The 23284-nt window shown below is 41.7% G+C and overlaps 1 pseudogene; it reads right to left on the bottom strand.

Annotated features, from left to right (window-relative positions):
• Positions 1 to 881: 881 nt before the first annotated feature.
• Positions 882 to 22788, bottom strand: LOC103108155 (small ribosomal subunit protein uS13-like; annotated as a pseudogene).
• Positions 22789 to 23284: the final 496 nt, after the last annotated feature.

Here is a 23284-nt window from a genome sequence, read left to right as displayed (position 1 = left end):
AATCTGAATTCACATGAAAAATTAAAGAGCAACCCTACCTGCAGGGAGGAAGCTTCATGAGTGGGATGTAGTGCTGCAGGTCCCCCCCACCTCTCTCTGTCTCTCTGTCTCTCTCTTCCCCCTGCCCTCTTGACTTCTCTCTGTCTCTAGCCAATAAAAACAAATAAATAGGGCTGGCTGGTGGCACACCTGGTTGAGCACACATGTTACAGTGCACAAAAACCCAGGTTCAAGCCCCCGGTCCTCACCTGCAGGGGGAAAGCTTTGCGAGTGGTGAAGCAGGGCTGCAGGTGTCTCTCTGTCTCTCTCCCTTCTCTGTCATCCCTCCCCTCTTGATTTCTGGCCGTCTCTATTCAATAAATAAATAAAGATAATAAATAAATAAATAGAAAGATTGAAGAGCATGATGGACCAACAAAATAACTCACTTGCTGAGTGTGTTGTGATGTCATGTGCACTGCACAGGTTTAGTTAAGCCTGGCCCGTGCCTACAACATATCAAATGAAACATGATTGGCAACAGGCACAAAGGAGGCATTGAGAACAAGCTGTATTAAGTTTAAGAAAGTGATGCCAGATGGCAACTTAGAGCCACAGGAAGAAATGAAGAGAATGGGACACAATGAATAGGAAGGTGAATGTCGCAAACTCTGTAAACACCCATGATCTACCTCTTTGCTTTTCTCAGCTTCTTCACTAGATAGAAACTTATACACAGTAATAATAACACTATATGGCTGGGCCTGGAATATTTATAGATGTAACATGTATAAAAAGCACTAAAGAAGAAAAAAGGAATAAAATGAAACTGATGTGCTTATTTATATATTTAGTTTTGTTTTTAAAACAAATTATTTTTTTGTTTTAGGTATATAAGCTGTTTATTGACAAAGCCTAGATTTAGTTCTTCTTTCTGTGATCTTGGTGTGTTGGCCATGGATGCCGAGTCCCCAGAAGTGGCGCAGCCCCTCTGTGGGCCCGAATCTTCTTAAGCCGCTCCAGATCTTCACAGAGCTTGTTGTCCAAACCATTAGCCAGGACCTGACTGTATTTTCCATCCTTCACATTCTTCTGTCTGTTTAAAAACCATTTAGGTATGTCATACTGGTGTGGATTCTGCATAATAGTGATCACACATTCTACTTTGTCCTCAGTGAGTTCTCCTGTCCTCTTGGTCAAGTCAGTGTCGGCTTTCCTCACCACCACATGAGCGTATCTCTGCCGCACACCCTTAACTGCAGTAATGGCAAAGGCTATTTTCTGACACCCATCGATGTTGGTGTTGAGAACTCTCAAAATGTGCTGGAACTTCTCAGGAATCACTAGAGTGCTGCCCAGAGGCATGCAGGCCTTCTGTGGAAGAGAGAACAAATACTTTCTTTAAATTTCTTTTTGGTATATCTTTATTTATTTATTGAATAGAGACAGCCAGAAATCAAGAGAGGAGGGAGTGTTAGAGAGAGAGAGAGACACCTGCAGCACTGCTTCACCACTCGCAAAGCTTTACCCATGCAGGTAGGGACCAGTGACTCGAACCCAGGTCCTTGTGCATTGTAACATGTGTGCTCAACCAGGTAAGCCACCACCCAGCCCCTATTTATTTATTTTGGATAGCGACAGAGAAATCAAGAGTGGAAGGGGCCAGAGAGAAAGGGAGAGGAGAGACCTACAGTACTGCTTCATTGCTTGTGAAGTTTCCCCCTGCAGGCGGGAACTGAGGGCTCCACTGGGTTTGCCACCACCCAGCCCCTGCAACTAGTATGTTTACATATGTCACTAGAATGAAGTTAGCGAAAGCATAACCAGAGTCTGGTAAGTTCATTTCAGTTCTATTCAAGAATCTCTGGAGTAACCAATCAACTAACAAATTAACTTTAGGGGGTCGGGCGGTGATGCAGCAGGTTAAGAATACGTGGTGCAAAGCTCAAGGACCGGCGTAAGGATCCCGGTTTGAGCCCCCAGCTCCCCATCTGCAGGGGAATCGCTTCACAAGCGGTGAAGCGGGTCTGCAGGTGTCTATCTTTCTCTCCCCCTCTCTGTCTTCCCCTCCTCTCTCCATTTCTCTTTGTCCTATCCAACAACGAATGACATCAACAATAACAGTAATAACCACAACAAGGCTACAACAAGGGCAACAAAAGGGGGAAAATGGCCTCCAGGAGCAGTGGATTCATGGTGCAGGCACTGAGCCCCAGCAATAACTCTGGAGACAAAAAAAATAAATTAAATTAACTTTTAAAAAGAATATAAGAATTTGGGGCTGGGAGATGGTGCACTGGATTAAGTGCATGTGTTACAATGCATAGGATTGTGGTTCAAGCCCCAGTCCCCACTTGCAGGGGAGAAGTTTCACAAGTGGTGAAGTTGCAGGTGTCTCTCTTTTGCTCCCCATCTCTATCTCCCCCTTCCTCTCCATTTCTACCTGTCTCTATGCAGTAAATAATTAAATAAAACATTATATTAAAAACAGACTGGAGGCCGGGGGAGATAACATAAGCGTTATGCTAACAGATTTTCATGCCTGCAGCTTCAAAGTCCCAGGTTCAATCCACGACATCACCATAAGCCAGAGCTGAGCTGTGCTCTGGCTAATAATAATAATAATTATTATTATTATATATGATATTTTAAAAATATTTATTTATTCCCTTTTGTTGCCCTTGTTATCATTGTTGTTATTATTGTTGTTGTTGTTGGATAGGACAGAGAGAAATGGAGAGAGGAGGGGAAGACAGAGAGGGGGAGAGAAAGATAGACACTTGCAGACCTGCTTCACCACTTGTGAAGCGACCCCCCTGCAGGTGGGGAGCCAGGGGCTCGAACTGGGATCCTTGAGCCCACCCCTGAGCCTGTTGTCATATGCGCTTAACCTGCTGCTCTTCTGCCCGGCCTCCTTCTTTGTAATTTTTTAAAAAAGAGTTAGTTACTAATGAAAGAGGAAACCAGAGCATCCCTCTAGCATATGTAGTGCTGGGGATCTAACTCAGGACCTCAGGCCTGTAAGTTCTACATTCTACCACTGCATAACCTCTTGGGCTGCTAGGTGATTTTTTTATTGCAATGGTTCAATTATTTATTTGATATGATAGAAAGAAATTGAGAGGGAAAGGGGAGGCAGAGAGGGAAAGAGAAAGAGACACACCTATAGTACTGATTCACCTCTCACAAAGCTTTCCCCCTGCAGATGGGGACCAGGGTTCAAACTCAGGTCCTTCTGCATTGTAACATGCGCTTTTAACTGGCTGTGCCACCACCTGCCCCCTAATACCATTTATTTTTTTAATTAGAATCTGGCTCTGGCTTATAGTGGTATTGGGTATTAAACCTGGCACCTTGGAGCCTCAGGCATAAGAGTCTCTTTGCAGAACCACTATGCTATCTCCTTTGCCCGGCAACATTGTTTGTAATAGCCCAAACTTGGAAGCACCCAGATGCCCAATGATAGATGAGCATTTAAGAAAATCACGCAGAGGTGAAGGCCAGGAGGTAGTGCAACAGGTTAAGTGGTATATGGTACAAAGCGCAAGGACCGGCATAGGGATCCTGGTTAGAACCCCCAGCACTCCACCTGCAGGGGAGTCACTTCACAAACTGTGAAGCAGGTCCACAGGTGTCTATCTTTCTGTCCCCCCTCTGTCTTCCCTTCCTCCCTCAACTTCTTTCTGTCCTATCCAACAATAATAAAACAACAACAAGGGCAACAAAATGGGAAAAATGGCCTCCAGGAGCAGTGGATTTGTAGTGTAGGCACCAAGCCCCAACGCCCCAACGCTAACCCTGGAAGGAAAAAAAAGAAAGAAGAAAGAAAGAAAGAAAGAAAGAAAGAAAGAAAGAAAGAAAGAAAGAAAGAAAGAAAATCATGGTACATATACACAATACAATCCTACTCAGCTGTTAAAATGATGAATCCATCTCCTTTGTCTCATCTTGGATGGAACTTGAAGGACTCATGTTAAATTAGATAAGCCAGAAGTGCTACTCTACTACCAAAAATGACATCAGCATCGCCTTTGCTTCATCAAGAAGAGAACTTTAAGTAGTTACGTTAACTGAGATCTGTCAGAGGGAGAAGGGCGAATAGTAGATGATCTCACATATGGGTGGACCCCAAGAAACAAAAAGGAAAAGGCAAAACATGGCAGGGGGGGCACTGGGACTTGGACTAGATATGGTCTGCTGTAAAAACATAGGGAGGATGTTAATGGGTTCGGGGGACCCAGTGCACAATGGTGGGATAGTACCCTGGTTTCTTTCATAAAATAAGTAGAACATTTACAAAGAAAAAAAGTCAATTAATGCAGCTTACCATATAGATAGACTATGAGGCAAACCCCGCTTGATCATCTCAATAGATGGAGAAAAAAAGAGTGTTAGATGAGGGACTAGGCATTGACACTCATGATAGAGGGCACATATTAGCATTTGTGAGGACCCAGGTTCAAGTCACCGGTTCCCACCTGCAGTGAAGCAGGTCTGCAGGTGTCTTTCTCTCTCCATCTTTGTCTCCCTCTCCCCTCTCAATTTCTCTGTATCTCTACCCAAAAAAGAATAAAAAAAAAAAGAAAGAAGGAAGAAAGGAAGGAGGGAGGGAGGGAGGGAAGGAAGGAAGGAAGAAAGAAAGAAAGAAAGAAAGAAGAGAGAAAGAAAGAAAGAAAGAAAGAAGAGAGGAAGAAAGAAGGAAAGAAAGAAAGGGAAAGAAAGGAAGGAATGAAGGAAGGAAGCAAAGAAATAAGGAAGGAAGGAAAAGAAAGAAAGAAAGAAAGAATGAATGAATGAATGAAAGAAAGAAAGAAAGAAAGAAAGAAAGAAAGAAAGAAAGAAAGAAAGAAAATAAAGAGCCGGAAGAAGGGGGTGGTGAATAGTAACACAGTGGTATGTTTTGAACTTAGAAGTATGGGGTTCCAGGTTCAATTGCTGGAACAGCATATGCCAGACTTGTTGCTCTGGCTTTTCCCTTTAACCCTATCTCTATCTCTGTCTCATGGAATAAATAAAATAATTCCAGGGGAGAGAAAGAGAGAGTGAGAGAGCAAGCAGAAGAAAGAGAGAAAGTGAGGAAAGAAGGGAGAAAGGAAGGTAAAAAAAATGGCTGGCAGGGCTGGGTGGTGGTGCACCTGGTTGAGCGCACATATTAGAATGTGCAAAGACCCAGGTTCAAGCCCCCAGTCCCCACCTACAGGGGGAAAGCTTTGCGAATGGTGAAGCAGGGCTGCAGGTGTCTCTCTGTCTTTCTCCCTCTCTATTACCCCCTGCCCGCTTGATTTCTGTCTCTATCCAATAAATAAAGATAATCTTTTTTAAGTTGTCTGGCAGGAGTGGTGGACTGATTGGGCAGGCACTGAGCCGCAGAGGTAACCTTGGTGGCAATAAATAATGAGGAGGCTGGATGGACAGAAAAATGATAGCATTTGATAAAATTCATCATCCTTTAATCATAAAGGCACTCAAGATACTAAAAATTGAAGGAAACTTCCTTAGTCTCACTAAAGGATATCTGTGAAAATCCTACAACGAATGTCATATTTAATGGGGAAAGACTGACAGCTTTTCCCTTAAAACTCAGAATGAAACATGGGGTAACTTCAATTGGATATTTTTAAGTCAAAATACAGTTTCCATACTGTGTAAAATTAAGGTGCACAACACAGTAATTTGATACATTTCTGTATTATAATACAATTGCCATTGTAGTGAGAAACATCACATAATTACCACTTGTTTCCTTTTAAAGATTTGTGTGTATTGAGTTAGAGAGAGACAGACAGACAGACCGACAGAGAGTGTAAGAGAGCCAGAGCACCGTTCACATTCAGTGCTTCAGTCCTCTGAACTACCTCCCTGCTGCAATTATCGCTTCTTTTCTTGTATTCGGAATAATGAAGGTCTGGTGACTTAAGAAGTTTGATTAATATAAGACAATATTATTGCCTATATTTACATTGGTCTTCAAGACCCCCAAACACCAACTCTGCTATGCGTTGGTGCAAGGACAGTACTAACCAGGGTTTTAGCAAGGGAGAAAAAAAGAGTCAAGGGCTCCTAAGATACCTGGAGAATGCGCTTCCCTTGTCTTTTACATAAGCCCAGTTTGAGCTTGGCCTCCACTGCACTGGAATAGGTTCTGTGCTGGGGAATCTTTCCGTCTCACCCTCTTTCTCTCTGTCTCTGTCTCTCTCTACCCAAACAAAAAGTTGGTTCTGAGTGGTGAAGCATTGGTGACGATAACAACAACAACAAAAAGTCATACAGATTGAAAATGCAGTAAATAAACTATTTACATAACAATCTTGTATTCACAATACTAAAAAATAACACTAAAAAAAAAAAACTTCTAGAAATGATCATTGATTTCAGCAAAGCTGTGAATACAGAACCAATATAAAAACAAATCACTTGTGGGACCAGGTGGTGGTGCATCTGATACAGTGTACAACAATACAATTTTCTTTTTTTTTCTTTTTTTAAACTATTTATTTATTTTTCCTTTTGTTGCCCTTGTTGTTGAACATTTTTGTAGTTACTGATGTCGTTGTTGTTGGATAGGACAGAGAGAAATGGAGAGAGGAGGGGAAGACAGAGAGGGGGAGAGAAATACAGACACCTGCAGACCTGCTTCACCGCCTGTGAAGCTACTCCCCTACAGGTGGGGAGCTGGGGGCTCGAACCAGGAAGGATCCTTATGCCGGTCCTTGCACTTTGCACCACATGTGCTTAACCCGTTTCGCCACTGCCCGAATCCCAACATTACAATTTTCAAGAGCCCGAGATCAAGTCCCTGGTCTCCACCTCCAGGGGGAGAGTATTATGAGCAGGGAAGCAGAACTTCAGTTGTCTCTCTCTCTCTCTCTCTCTCTCTCTCTCTTTCTCTCCATCTCTTATCTGCCACTTATCTCTCAATTTTTTCCTCTCTCCAACAGATATTTAATAAATAAAATATTTGAGCCAGAAAAACCAATTGTATTTGTGTACACTCACAATAATCAATTAAAAATAAAATTAAGAGGGGGCTGGGAAGTAGCACACCAGGTTACGTGCACATGGTACAAAGTGCACTCGTGAAAGGAACCCAGTTGGAGCCCCCAGCTCTCCGCCTGCAGTGGATGGGGGGAGGCGGATTCACAAGCGGTGAAGCAGGTCTGCAGGTGTCTCTGTCTGTCTCCTTTTCTATCTCCCCCTCGTCTCTCAATTTTGGCTTTCTTATTCAATAAAGTGGAAAAAATGGCCACTAGGAGCAGTGGATTCATAGTACCAGCACTGAGCCCCAGCAATAATCCTGGAAGCATATAAATAAATAAATAATAAATAAAATTAATAGAGTAATTTCAGCCCAGCTCCCATTCCACTGATGGAAGTTTCAGTGCTGTGGTTTCTTGTGCTACCTTTTGGGCCACTCAATGAGAATGGTTTTCAGTCATAAAACTCAACATTTGGGGAGTCGGGCTGTAGCGCAGCGGGTTAAGCGCAGGTGGCGCAAAGCACAAGGACCCGCATAAGGATCCTGGTTGGAACCCCGGCTCCCCACCTGCAGGGGAGTCGCTTCACAGGTGGTGAAGCAGGTCTGCAGGTGTCTATCTTTCTCTCCTCCTCTCTGTCTTCCCCTCCTCTCTCCATTTCTCTCTGTCCTATCTAACAACGACAACAACAATAATAACTACAACAATAAAAAAAAAAAACAAGGGCAACAAAAGGGAATAAATAAATAAAATAAATATAACAAAACTCAACATATTGAAATCAGAGTTGGACTCCAAATATGTTAGCATCTTCCTAAGAAATTGAGAAAGTAATGTCACCTTTCCTGGTGACATCTGGAGTGCTAGTCTCGTGGTTTCAAAATGTACATTACTGTCTGATGAGTATGCAGACAGATTAGCAAAGTTATGCACGTTATCAAAGACCTTTTTGTTTTATGCTTTCTGCAGTGTGATCATAATTGTCACTGAAATCACGAAAATGATGTGAAATTGGTTTTCAAATCAAAGTGCCTAAAAGCTAGGAGGAATATTTTTCAGTTGCCATGGTTCTTCATGAAAGCATGAACCTTGGTACAGTTCAACAGAATCAGCCCTACACCGTTAACGGCCAACACATTTGCTATCAAAATATTCTCCTTTGTTTATCCTCAAAACATTTTACCTGTAACCTTACTCATAGAGCAATCATCACAATGAACTATTGAACAATATGTGTTTGTTTATGTGGTATACTAAGCTATAACAGTAACCACCAATTTTGAATGAATACTACTGTCTTTTTTGGAAGACCAAAAATTTATTTATTTATTTATTATTTTTTATTATCTTCATTTCTTTATTGGATACAGACAACCAGGAATTGAGAGGGAAGGGGGGTGATACAGAGGGAGAGAGACAGACACCTACAGCACTGCCTCACCATTCCTGAAACTTTCCCCTTGCAGGTGGGGACTGGAGGTTTGAACATGGGTTCTTGCGCACTATAATATGTGCGCTCAACCAGGTGCGCTACCACCTGGCCCCAAGACCAAAAGTTTTTGATCAATGTCTAAGCACACTTATCTTTGTCTTATCTTGAATGTGTAAGATTGATTCTTCATAAGTGATTTCACACCTCTGTCTTGGTCATTCTTGCTGTCTATCTCTGCTCATTTTCTCTATATGAACATTTAGAGGAAATGGTCACAATGGCCCAGGAGGTGGCACAGTGGATAAAAGCATTAGACCTTCAAGCATGATGTCCTGAGTTCAATTCCTAGCATTTCTATGCACCAGAGTGATGCTCTAATTTCCCCTACCCCTCCTCTTTTCCATTAATCAGTCTTTTTAAAATTTATTTATTATCCTTTTGTTGCCCTTGTTTTTTATTGTTGTTGTAGTTATTATTGTTGGTGTTATTGATGTCATTGTTGTTAGATAGGACAGAGAGAAATGGAAGACAGAGGGGGGAGAGAAAGATAGATGCCTGTAGACCTGCTTCACCACCTGCAGGTGGGGAGCCAGGCGCTCAAACCAGGATCCTTATGCTGGTCCTTGCACTTTGCACCACGTGCGCTTAACCCGCTGAGCTACTGCCCGACTCCCCATTAATAAATCTTATATTAAAAAGACACCTGCATGGGAAAGCTTCATGAGTGGTAAAGCAATGCTATAGCTCTCTCTCTCTCACTCTCCCTCTCTCTTCTCCTCTTTCAATTTCTTTCTGTCTCTATCCAAAATAAACAAATAAAGTATTTTTAAAAAGAAATGGTCAGGGGCTAGGCAGTGGTGCATCTGGTTAAGTGCACACATTATAGTGCACAAGGACGTGGGTTCAAGCTCCCTGTCCCCACCAGCAGGAGGAAAACTTTATGAGTGCTGAAGCAAGACTGCAGCTGTCTCTCTGTCTCTCTCCCTGTCTACCCCCTTTCCTCTGAATTTCTCTCGGTCTCTACCAAAATATATAAAATAAGAGTCTCAGAATAGATTAAACAAAATAAATGGTCACCAAAGTCATAATGTTAAAAATGAAAGGATCATATTCTCTATATAATCTCAACTGTTAATCCACAAAGTCAAAGAAAGCATTTTATGACTCATGCCTGCAATCCACTTGAATTGTAAACTTAAGCTTAGTCCCTTGGAGACATGCAGCAACAGATAGTCTGTAGAAGGCACCATATATATCACCATTACCAGCATCAGTGGTCAGGGCTAAAAACAGCAAGAATGACTACCAATAGGTAATCTATGCCCTATCCATCCGACAGCAAAAACATCAGTGTTTTCAACCTTTATTTTTGGAGTCTGAGGATAGTGTTGGTTCCCGCCCTCCCCCCCCCCCCACACACACGGACAATCACTGTGAAAATTGGATTTCTTTTTGCATCCTGGAAAGGAGTTTCCTGGGATGCAAGGCTTTCAGTGCTAAAACTGGAACAGTAGCAGAGAAAACATGATAATTGGTCACCCTGTTATGCCCTTGGTAGCTTTCCAGAGTGCTGAAAGTGTTGTTTTTGACAGTTTTGTCCAGCTTTATAGCTGCTTCGGGGGCGGGGGAGATTTGTTAACTTCCTTAATGCGAGAAGCAAATTTTTCATGCTGCGTATTTTACATAGCATTTTCAGTGCGTGTTTCTCTTTTTGCTAAAATGCAAACCCCGTGACAACAGAGATTATTATCTGTTTCCTTCTCTGTTGCACCCCCTGTGCTTGGCACATCACAGGCACCCGATCAATACTTTGTGATGAACGAATGAATCGATGACATTTACGGGAGTGTGGAGAGTCGCCTGGAGGAGGTAGAAATTGAACAGGACAGGCAAGTCAGTAAACTAGTAGATTGGTCTGGAATAGAGGGAGTGGAGACAACGGAGGTGATGAAAAGTGGATTGATTTGAGAGAGACTTAGGAGGCAAAGGTACCCTAAGAAATGATACAGTAGGGAGTCAGGCGGTAGCGTAGCGGGTTAAGCACACGTGGCACAAAGCAGAAGGACTTCAGTAAGGATCCGGGTTCCAGCCCCCCCACTCCCCATCTGCAGGGGAATCGCTTCACAGGCAGTGAATCAGGTCTGTAGGTGTCTAACCTTCTCTCCCCGTCTGTCTTCCGCTCCTCTCTCCATTTCTCTCTGTCCTATCCAACAACGACATCAGTAACAACAACAATAAGAACTACAACAATAAAACAACAAGGGCAACAAAAGGGAATAAATAAATAAATATTAAAAAAAAAGAAGAAGAGTGGTCCAGGAGGTGGCGCAGTGGCTAAGGCACTAGACTCTCAAGCATGAGGTCCTGAGTTCAATCCCTGGCAGCACATGTACCAGAGTGGTGTCTGGTTCTTTCTCTCTCTCCCCTATCTTTCTCATAAATAAATAAAATCTTAAAAAAAAAAAAAAAGAAGAAGAAGAAATGATACAGTGAGAGTAGGGCACCAAAGTAAAAACCCTGGGGTGAGGGTGAAGGTGGATATTCGGCTTCCTGGGCAGGGAGGGGAGGTGGGGGGTGGGGGGATGGTATGGGACACAGTCTTTTGGTGGTAGGAATAGTGTTTATCTACACTCCTATTAATTTTTAGTCATATAAATAATTATTTAATTAATATGAGAGGGGAAAATTGATTGTATGTCTCAAACTTTTTAAATCACAGACTGAGTCTTTTTAATACATAGGCTGAGTCTTTGATATGTTGACTCTCTCAAAAGCCTAGACCAGGGAGAACAGAAGCAACCGGTGGCACAGCTATATACAAATAAAGTCAAAGGACATAAATTATGGTGATGTTGGATATTATACAGCAAATCCTAACAAAGGGATTTTTCAAAGTTAACCCAATTACCAAATAATGTGATTACAACAATAACTATCTATTGTCTTCTTGAACCCTAAGACAGCAGGAACCTCACATTTCCACTGTAGAGCCTATATTCCCCCCAATCCTGGAACCTTAAGGTGGGGCACACTTTCCTGCATGCTTCTCTCAATTCAAAGCAAATAATATTGCATCCAATGCAATGAGTGCCACCCCAGCATGCTTCACTTCAGACTGTGTCCAGAGACTTCAGGTGTGGAATGACAACCCTTCAGCTTCATTACTCAGATGAGACCTTTCCTTTCATAGTATTCTCTAATTCCATTCCAGGTGGTTCACCTCCTAACAAAGTCCCAAAACCTAGATACAGACCAGGTCCCGTGAGATAGAGCCTATGTTCACACGTATCCATAAACTAGGGCAAAATATATACTGGAAAGCAAAAGTACACAATAGACTGCAGTGAGAACCCCCCAACACTTCATCTGCACTATTCCAGCCTTTTGGTTCAGATTGCTCAACAATTTGTTTGACTTTGTATGTTAACTCTCTTTTCAGCCACCAGGTTCCAGATGCTAGCATGATGCCAAACAGACTTCCCTGGACTGAAGACCCCACCAATGTGTCCTGGAGCTCTGCTTTCCCAGAGCCCCACCCTACTAGGGAAAGAGAGAGGCAGGCTGGGAGTAATGGATCGACCTATCAACGCCCATGTTCAGTGGGGAAGCAATTACATAAGCCAGACCTTCTACCTTCTGCATCCCACAATGGCCTTGGGTTCATAACTCCCAGAGGGATAAAGAATAGGAAAGCTCTCAGGGGAGGGTATGGGATATGGAGATCTGGTGGTGAGAACTGTGTGGAGTTGTACCCCTCTTATCCTATGGTTTTGTTAATGTCTCCTTTTTTTTAATTAATTTTTTTATTTATTTATTTTCTCTTTTGCTGTCCTTGTTGTTTTTCATTGTAGTTATTATTGTTATTGATGTTGTCGTTGTTAGATAGGACAGAGAGAAATGGAGAGAGGAGGGGAAGACAGAGAGGGGCAGAGAAAGATAGACACCTGCAGACCTGCTTCACCGCTTGTGAAGCGACTCCCTTGCAGGTGAGGAGCCGGGGGCTCAAACCGGTATCCTTATGCTGGTCCTTATGCTTTGTTCCACGTGCGCTTTAACCCGCTGCGCTACCGCCTGACTCCCTGTTTTTAGTAATTTTATTGGGGAGTTAGCAGTTTACAGTCGAGTCTTAAATACACAGGCACAGCTTCTCACCTCCCCTTGATTGGTGACTAGGTGACACACCAGGTCCCTCTCCCTCCTTCCCCAGTGTCCTTTGCTTTGGTGCAATGTGCAATACCCAATCCAAGTTTCACTTTGTTTTCCCTTAGTGTTTTTTTTTTACGCATGTCCCAGAAAGATAAAATGACTTTCCAAATTCAAAATGAAGTGAGAGAGGTCTGATTAAGATCTGGGACTACAGATCTCAAGCCTAACAAAGTGCATGATCCATCCATCCGTTCACTCATTCATTCTCTCCCTCCCTCCCTCCTTCCCTCCCTCAACAAATAGTAACTGAGTGGCCACTATGTATGTGCTGTTGCAGGCAGTCTATCAAATCTTCCTACTTTTCCCATCTTTATTCACCTCTGGTGACTAAATAGCAGCCTTCTAAATGCACTGGTCATTCAGTAAGCAGAGGTGACTGAAAAATGGGTGTGAACTGCAGGTATATCATCCATGTGTTTGTCGTGTGTGTGTGTGTGTGTGTATGTGTGTGTGTGTGTGTGTGTGTGTGTGTGTGTGTGTGTTTAATAGTGGGTTACTAAAGATCACCTAGGGGCCAGGTGGTGGTGCCCCCCCCCCCCCGTTCCTACTTGCAGGGGGAAGACTTCACAAGTGGTGAAGCAGGTCTGCAGGTGTCGCTCTGACTCTCTCCCTCCGTATCTCCTTATCCCCTCTAAATTTTCTCTGTGTTTTATCAAATAAAATAAATTACTAACAAAGATCATCTACTTTTCAATTTACAATTATGTCTTCTCCTCTTTTTCTTTTTCTTCTTTAGCTGGGGGCATGGGCGGTTACAGGACTAAAGCTTCCTTGAATGCAGTGGGGCTAGGCTCAAACCTGGATTGTGCACATGGCAAAGCAGTGTATTATCCAAATGAGCTATTTTGCCAGTCTATACTCACTTCTTCCTTTAATGCCTGAAGGACTAGGAAATAGGTGGCAGTTTATGGTAATGCCAGGAGTGAATCTGGAACCTTCAGTACCTCAATCATGAAATCCTGTTGTACTATTGATGGTGCTATCTCCCTGACCCTACAGTGGAATGAATGAATCTCTAAATTGTATTGCATGATTCTGTGTGCAACAGAGAAGTATGGGATTTGAAGCCAGGAGTCAAATCAGCAGTTTGAGGTAGAAAAAAAATTCTTTTCCAACAGTAATAATCATAAAACAACCTCACATGCTCTTTTGAGAAAGTTCAGAAAACAATTTGCAGGTAAACATTGTGATAGGTATCTAGGGGCAAAAAAAAAAAAAAAAGGAAGGAAGGAAATAAAAGGAAGGAAGGAAGGAAGGAAAGAAGGAAGGAAGAAAGGGAAAAAAGAAAAGACATGGTATTTTTTTTTTACCCAATAACCTCAATGTCTAGGGGACAGAGGGAAGTGCATATGCGTCCAATATAATGTGGTAAGTGATGAGATGGAGTGCTATGATCAAGGTTCTGTGAAAACAATTGGGAACTTCACCCTGTCAAAGGATAAGCTAAACCTTCTAGAAGGTTAAGGGATGACACCTGAACAAAGAATAATCTTGAAGACTTTTAGATCCTGACTAGCCCATGAACCCTGAAAAAAAAAAGTTTTAGGAGACAAGAAACAGCATATGAATAAAGAAACAAAGGCCCCTTGTCTCTCTGTTGTCCTGATCAGGATAAATAAATAAATAAATAAATAAACCTGGAACCCAGTAACAGCTACTCTTAAATAGAAATAAGAGAAAAATGATTCCATATTACTAACTAGAAAAGTATCTAGTGTAGCTAGTATTTATTTGGCTCTGTGAGTCAGAAAATATTTGATGTGCACATAATATGAATTATCTTGTGCAGTCCTCCAAAGGTATTTATGAAAGGTATTTCCACCATCCTTACTTTACAGATGAAAAAAAAATTAAGACATTGGGAAATTAATCTGAAACTAGGATTATCATCAGACATTTCTTTTCTCCCCTTCTTCTTCTTCTTCTTCTTCTTCTCCTTCTCCTTCTCCTTCTCCTTCTCCTTCTCCTTCTCCTTCTCCTTCTCCTTCTCCTTCTCCTTCTCCTTCTCCTTCTCCTTCTCCTTCTTCTTCTTCTTCTTCTTCCCCAGCTGGACATTTGGTTCTTTACTACCTGGTATAGATTCTATATTACATGCTATTATAAATATTAGCTCCCCACACATCTTGTCAATACGTAATTCCTGTAATTTTCAAACTTATTATTATGTTTGAAATTAGTGTAGTTTTTGACTGATCACATTGTTTATTCAACCAACAACAAAAGCAAGGCCACAAGAAAGACATTCAAAATCACTTGGGAGTCAATGGTTAAACCAGTCATAAGCAAGTATCCTCACTAAACTGTATGCCTTTGAATATTATTGATCAGAATGAAGTCTCTTAGGCACCAATATATAACTGATAAAATGGTTAAGTAGTGGATTTTTTTCTCATTGAAGGTCTTTCTTCATTTTTTTAGTCTTACCTGGGGAATTCTTTAAAAATATAGTTGTTGGGGGGCCCCATTTCATATAGAAATTTTTCATATTCATGTTTCATATAGGTAGAGCTTGGTTTGTTGTGTTATTAACAAATTCCTGAGATTATTTCATTCCATTTTTTAAGATTCATTTTTTAAACCTTTTTAAAAAATATTTATTCCCTGTTGTTGCCCTTGTTGTTTTATTGTTGTTGTTGCTATTGATGTAGTTGTGTTGGATAAGACAGAAATGGAGAGAGGAGGGGAAAACAGAGGGGGAGAGAAAGATAGACACCTGCAGATCTACTTCACCGCCTGTGAAGCGACTCCCCTGTTAACCACCTGACTCCCATTTCATTCCATTTCAAATTTACTTCTCCCCAGTCTTCACTGCATTCTCTTTCCCCAGTTCCATTTTTTAAACTCTTATTTCCATTTTTAATCACAATGTCTTAACCTCATTAAATATTTATTGAGTGCCAACCATAGGTCAGACACAGAATTCTATGGGGCAGGGAATAGAGCAGTAAATGTGATAGAAAAAAAAAAAGTCGCTGCCCTAGTGGAGACAGATAACAAACACATAAACAAATAACTGACAAGGCAGTACAGACCTTGAGAGCTTGGGTTCTGAAGTCAAAACAAACGCAGGCCTGACACGTGGTTTTTCCTCTTCCTAGCTGTGAGCTAGTTAATTGCTCAGTAATCTCTTTCTCTGAAAACAGCTCTCTGTCTGCTCACATGCCCTACGAACATGTCACCAGCTTGGTGGGGCCAGAGGGTGGTGGGGGTGGTGGGAAGGAGGATGATTGGTGAGGTATTTTTGTCTCCACAATCTCCATTTAGAGATTTATCTAAATCTGTTTATTCTTGGTGTCTACTCCTAAATAATTCTGATTCCAACACCATGCTGGTGGTAGCATCTTCCTCTTCAACCTACCCATACCCTGTCTCACTTGATTAAACCCTAATAAGTTTTCTTTCCCCTTTTAAAATTCAACAAGTGACCATATCTGACTTGATTAAACCCTCACAAAGTCACTTCCCCCTGAAAAAAGAAAGAAAGAAAGAAAGGAAGAAAGAAAGAAAGAAAGAAAGAAAGAAAGAAAGAAAGAAAGAAAGAAAGAAAGAAAGAAATTCAACAAGCAATGTTGTGGGAATGTCCATGAATCTCTAAAACACTTCTCCCTGTCATTCTTGCTCATTTCCTGGGCTGTTTGTGTGTAGTACCCAGCTTCAAGCTTCTAAACAAAGAAGAAGCATCAACAACAAAATCCACCAAGCCTCTGAGCTCTTCAGTTGAGTATCTGAGGAGCTCTTTGGGCTGTGCAGACTTGAGATGTTATCAAGCCTCACCAATGTGATAACTGGAAGTTAAAAAAATAAACAACTAAGTAGAGCAGCAATAGGGAAGTCAATATTAGTAGGAGAGTAATTGCATGATCTTGCAGTTAAGAAGTACATAACAAAATGACTATTTGTTGGATGAAGAACATTCATGTATGTTATTACCTGGTTTTGTGCATCAAAACAACCTTGCAAATAATAGCATTATCATTTGACTGACCGGCAAACCAAAGATCAGATATGCAAAATGGGTAGCCCAACTTTGATAGTGTCAGACTGTCATACTCAGGATTCTGAGTCTCTTTTTGTTTAAATATTTATTTATTTAATAGAAGGAGAGAGAACCAGAGCATCACTCTGTCATATGTAGCGCCAGGGATCAAACTCCAGACCTCCTGCTTACAAATCCAATGCTTTCTCTACTGTGCCACATCTTGCCACTGGTATTCTGAGTTTTGTGAAGTATCTTGCACAAATAAATAGCATTTAATTTTTAAATTTCTTATTGTTTATTATTGGATAGAAACTGAGAGAAATTGAGAAGGGAGGGGGAGATAGAGAAGGAAAGAAACAGAGACACCTGCAGCCCTACCTCACCACTCCTGAAGCTTTTCCCCCTGCAGGGAAAAGGGCCGCCAGGGGCTTGAACACAGGTCCTTGCACAATGTAATGTGGTACTTAACCAGGTGCACCACCACCTGCCACCCCCCCCATTTTTATTTATTTATTTTTTTACAAAGGGGCATTGCTTGGTCTGGGAGGTGACACAGTGGTTAGATCTTTGGATTTTTTTTTTTTTTTGCCTCCAGGGTTATTGCTGGGGCTCAGTGCCTGCGCCATGAATCCACTGCTCCTAGAGGCCATTCTCCCCTTTTGTTGCCCTTGTTGTTGTAGCCTTGTTGTGGTTATCATTGTTATTGTTGATATTGTTCGTTGTTGGATAGGACAAAGAGAAATGGAGAGAGGAGGGGAAGACAGAGAGGGGGAGAGAAAGATAGACACCTACAGGCCTGCTTCACTGCCTGTGAAGCGACTCCCCCCCAGGTGGGGAGCCAGGGGCTGGAAGGGATCCTTACTCCCGACTTTGCACTTGCGTCACGTGTACTTAAACAGCTGCGCTACCGCCCTACCCCGGATCTTGGATTTATAATCATGAGGTCCTGAGATCTACCCCAGCATCTCATGTGCTAGAGTGGTATTCTGGTTCTCTCTCTCATGTTAACAAGTATATATATTTTAGCCAGAGCCCTGTTCTGCTCTAGATTATGGTGGTGTGGAAAACTGAACCTGGGACTTTGGAGTCTCAGGCATGAGAATCTCTTTGTATAACCACTAAGCTATCTACCGCTGCTCTTTATAAATAAATCTTTAGAGAATAAAAGGCTTATTCTATTTATTTTGAGGGAGGGAGAGAGAGAGAAGTTGTTTCACATGAGAGAAGCCAGAGCATCACTCTGGTACATGTAGTGCCAGGGGCCAAACCAGAAACTGCAGGCATGTAAGTTCAGTATTGTCATGTAACATAGCCATTTAAAATGCTTTCATCTATCCACTTTAAAAATAAAGAGTAGTATAAAGGTGGTCCAGGAGGTGGCACAGTGGACAAAGCATTGGACTTCCAAACATGAGTTCCTGAGTTCAATCCCCAGCAGCATATGTGCCAGACTCTCTCTATCTTCCTATCTTTCTAATAAATAAATAAAATCTTAAAAAAGAAAAAGTAATACAAAGTATATCAAGCACACAAAATGCAAAAAACTTCAGTTCCCTGCAAGTGACATTTTTTTATCTTTGAAATTTTTTGTATTTTATTTATTTATTTATTTATTTAATGGCAGAGAGACACAGAGAGAATTGCTAGAGCGCTGCTCAATTAAGACTGTTGGGGATTGAACCTGGAACTTTGGAGTATCAGGCATGAAAGTTTGTGACATAACTATTATACTGCCTCACCAGCCCTGACATTTCTTTCTTTTCTTTTTTTTATTTTATTATTTTCACATGTCTATTTTTAATTTCTTTCTTGGGGGATTAATGTTTTACATTTGACAGTAAATACAATAGTTTGTACATGCAGAACATTTCCCAGTTTGCCATATAACAATACAACATGCATAACAATACATTTCTTTTTGTACTGTTCTGCTGTGATTTCATGTTTGTTTCTGCAATCATATGACGAAGACTAGTCTGCCCTCCTGCTAAAATGGTTCTTATCCATTTTGATCTAACACACAGTAGATGATCACTGTGTACCTGGAGAATGAGTGAACCTCTGGTGCTATCAACGGAAGGCTGGTCATGGGCCTGGTTGGTAAATTTTCCCTTTGACTGAGGCAGGAATAGAAATGCTAGCAGTATCTAACTCGGAAACACTGGCGGTGGGAATAATACTTAGAAACAAACAGACAATATTTATTCATTGAATTTGATAGAACAAAGAGAAATTGAAGGGGAAGAGGAGACAGAGAGCAGGCGGGAGAGACACCTGCAGACCCCTCCACCACCATGAAGTTTCCCCCTGCAGGTGGAGACTAAGTCCTTTAACCAAAGTCCTTGTGCATGGTTGGATGTGCGCTCAACAAGGTGTGCCATAGCCCTGCCCCCTTACTTTTTATTTTTAGTTGCTGGGAAGGATTCATCTGCTGGTACTGGACTTAGCCATTTGAGTTTAAGGGTCAACCCGAGCAGTTGCTAAAGTAGTTGCTAACAAGATAGAGAAAGGCAAGAATTGCGTTAATTCTACCAAAAATACAGGGCAGTTTCTTAAGGAATGGCCCTCAGCAGATCAGCATTTGACTATCTGGATAATTTAACAAGGCAGATTCTAGGAACCAGCCAGTCAGAACATTCAAGGTCTGTACCAAAAACAAAACACCTGCATTTTAATAAGCTCCCCCAGGCAGTTTTCACTTTTGAAATTTACCAACTGCTAGGTAGAAATAACTATAAACTAGCAGAGGTCCAAGACTCTGTCTATGGAAGAATCTGCCTTAGAAAGCAACTGGGGGGGGGAGTCGGGCTGTAGCACAGCAGGTTAAGCGCAGGTGGCACAAAGCCCAAGGGCCGGTGTAAGGATCCCGGTTCAAGCCCCCAGCTCTCCACCTGCAGGGGAGTCGCATCACAAGCGGTGAAGCAGGTCTGCAGGTGTCTGTCTTTCTCTCCCCCTCTCTGTCTTCCCCTCCTCTCTCCATTTCTCTCTGTCCTATCCAACAACAATGACATCAATGGTGACTACAACAATACTACAACAATAAAACAGCAAGGGCAACAAAAGGGAATAAATAAATAATAATAATAAATTTAAAAAAAAAAGAAAGAAAGCAACTGGGGAACCTACAAAAGAGACTAAAATAGTGGTCCAAAAGCCAGAATCAGAGTCCTCATTATGCATCTAGGAAGGTGAAAGTTTAATCACAAATAGGTGACCCGGTGTGACAGAGATGTCAAGAATGAAGACAGAGAAACGCCGAGAAACCAGAATCCCAGGTCTCGAGGTGTCCTTCAAAATCCAGCTTAAAACTTTGGCTCCCATGGTCCAGGAGGTGGCACAGTGGATAAAACATCAGACTCTCAAGCATGAGGTCCCAAATTCAATCCCTGGCAACACATGTACCAGAGTGACATCTGGTTCTTTCTCTCTCTCCTATCTTTCTCATAAGTAAGTAAGTAAGTAAGTAAGTAAGTAAGTAAGTAAATAAAATCTTAAAACAAAAAGCTTTGGTTCCCCAGGGATGTGCTTATTTCCTGACACCGTGCTCTGTAATTGTATCCATGCATTTCACCAATTGCACTGAAACCCTGTTTTTTTCCCTCACTAGAAATATCTGCTTTGTGGGGACTGGATGGTGGCACACAGGGCTGAGCTCATGTATTACCATATGCATGGATCCAAGTTCAAGCCCCCAACCTCCACCTGCAAGGGAGGAAGCTTCATGATTGGTGAAGCAGTGCTGCCGGTCTCTGTCTTCCCTTCCCTCATGAGTTCTCTCTGACTATAAAAGACATAAAATATTAAGAAGAAAGAAATAATCTACTCTGCACCCTCCTCCAATTGAGAGTTCACTGAAGACAGGAGCTGGGTTTCACTCCTTTTCAATGCTCCAGTGTAAAATATCTGGGTGATGGCAAATGTTTACAAAAACAAAATAAAGTATTAACTTTAGAAATATTCTATTGACTCACCATATGAACAGAAAACAATTTGGGTTTTATTTAGTTTAAAAAAATAGCCATACCTGAAAAAAAAAATAGCGCAAATACCTTGCTTAATTGTTTCATTAAAATCATAACCTCTTTTTAAAAAAATCTGTTAAATGAGTGACTAAAGAACAACTAGCTATAAAGAGTACTAACAGTGAAGGTGGAGAAATCTTGAATGTTCAAAAGAAATTAAGAGAAGGGTCATGGCTGGTGCTCCAGCAGGGAATAATCTGTTTCTCCAGAGCAGGAAAGAGATGTGATTAAGGCCACACAGCTTTGGCTGTGAAAAAAAAAAAAAAAAAGCAGGAAAGACAATTCATTCTTCTGAGTGTTGAAGGAGGCAAGAGAGGGTGGGTGTACAAGATAAAGGAGCTTAGCTCAAATGACCCTTCTCTAAACAAGTTAAGGCCTTTGCTGAGAATGAGGTACAAAAAGCAGAGTCTGGAGTAAAAGGCTGGTAGAATGTTGGTGGGAGAGCTCTGGTGAATCAATAAGAGATTAAGAGATCCTGTGCTATATCCTCAGGCATTGTTAAGAGCTTGTTATCACAATCTGACTCCTTTCTGTAGCCCTTGAAATAATGGGCTGCATCTATCAGTCATGTTAATTGGTTTTGGCTAGCAGACCTGGGGCCTGAAACTAACTGGAGTCACTGATTTCTTCCTCTTACCTTTAAGGCACTCCCCAAAGTTCATCTCCTATTAGAGCTGTTTGTCTTTTTCCTTGTTAGAAAAAGAGTTGAGGGCAAAGACTGTGTCTTACACTCTGTTGTGTGTTAGCACAGTGTTTTGTACATAATAGGCAGTGGATGTCTTTACCAGGCACACACCTCTAATATATCACTTATTACATCATACTGTATTAATTTGCTTGACTCTCTTCCTTCACAGTAGGAGTTCAAGGTCAGGGACCAAGCTGATCAAAGTCTCTCATGTTTGGAGTTTAGTGGTTTTTGCAAGCACTTATGAAATCAGATTTTGTTCAAATGGATGCATGAATGAAAGAAGGAATGAAATAGTGGTAAATGTGGGGAACTTAAGGGAAAATATAGAAACATGGTGGCCAGGTGGTGGTGCACCTAGTGTTCACATGCTACAATGTGCAAGGACCTGACTTCAAGTCCCCACTCCCCACTACAGGGTGGAAGTTTCACGAGTGATGAAGCAGGTCAGCTGGTGTCTCTCTTCCTCTCTCCCCTCTCAATTTCTCTGTCTCTATCCAATAAACAAACACAAAATAAAACTCACTGTAAAAATATGGAAACACGAATACTTCACAGGCTATATATATATATATTGCCACCTGCACAATCAATAGTCTTGACCTGACATCAGCAGGTTTGTAAAGCTGGTGGAAAATGATGCTAGGGGACCTGTTTTCAAACACACTGTAAATGTTTGGAAATCACATTCTGAATCTTGTGTAAATCTCTAGCCACTCCCTTTCACTTCACAGGACGGGGGTGGAAGGGTAAAAGATGCCCTGCAGTTAAATGACTGGTCTGCCCACCCTTATTTGTCCTTGCAGCCTTATTTGCAACCAGCATTGTATCCATAACCTGTAACTTTATCTGTACTTGAAACCTATTTGTATAGGATACAATGTTACATCAACCTAGTAACTGTTTTTTTTTTTTTTTTTGAGAGTTACAATGTAAGGTTGTCATTACAGAGAAGAATTAAAATGATGAAACAGCATAGAAACAGCTTTGGCTGAAAACAATGGAAATCCTCCCTTCTCTCCCCCCCTCCCAGCCCCCAAGGAAAAAATAGCTATTTGGAGGGCATCTTAAAATTCCCATTGCTATGCTTTTCCTTTAAAAAAAAAATTACTTGCATTTGGAAGCGCAGTAGAAAATAACAAAAACTGGCCCTCACATAGGACATACTATGTGCTCCAGCATTATTCTATGTGATTTATTTGTACCAACTCATTTCTTATAACCCTATTAGAAAGATACCACTGTGATCTCCATTTTGGACTTGCTGAAACGAGGGGCAGAAAGGTAAAGCAACGTGCTCAAGGTCATAGAGCTAGAAGTGGGAGAACTGGGATTCAAACCCAGACAGTCCAGTTCCAAACATCAAAGGGGCAAGAGCTCGTCGAGGTGTCGGGTTTACCCGCGTGAGTTATACAGGAAACCACTTATCTTTACTGATTATGATAATCTCAGCTCTTACAGAGGGTCTGTTGCATGCCCAGGACGCAAATACACGCTTTTACCCGCATTATCGCATTTCTTCCTTAAGCTTAAACCGTGAACTATTGTACTATTTTTAGTTCTTACTTTAAAGACCTCTCCCCACCCACCCATCCATCCACTCCCCCATCCACCCTCCCCCCCCCAACAAACAAACAACAACAGCAAAAACCTAAGGGGCAGCAATGAAAATGATTCGTCCAGGGATTTAAATCCAGGCAGACAGAGTCCACTAAGTCTGTCTTTCCTGGCGGTAAAATGAGAGAACGTAAGACCTCAAAGGGATGCCACGGGAGTACAATGAAATAATGGATGTGAAAAGGCCTCGGTGAACAAGTGCAAGGGTTAAGGCCTACCCACTTGAATCACTGTTGAAATTTGGTTAGCCAGGGCCCCTGTCCAACGGTTTCTAGTCCCAACCCGGCCCCTTCTCCGCCCAACCCACAGCCAGATCTTTGAATCTCTTTCTCTAGCACCTCGGATCCTGCCCCCAAACACTTGGCTGAGCGACGGAGCGGAGAATAA

This window comes from Erinaceus europaeus, chromosome X (assembly GCF_950295315.1).
Source record: "Erinaceus europaeus chromosome X, mEriEur2.1, whole genome shotgun sequence".
Classification (NCBI taxonomy): domain Eukaryota; kingdom Metazoa; phylum Chordata; class Mammalia; order Eulipotyphla; family Erinaceidae; genus Erinaceus; species Erinaceus europaeus.
Note: the sequence above shows the minus strand (reverse complement) of the source record. Positions and strands in the feature narration are given on the sequence as shown.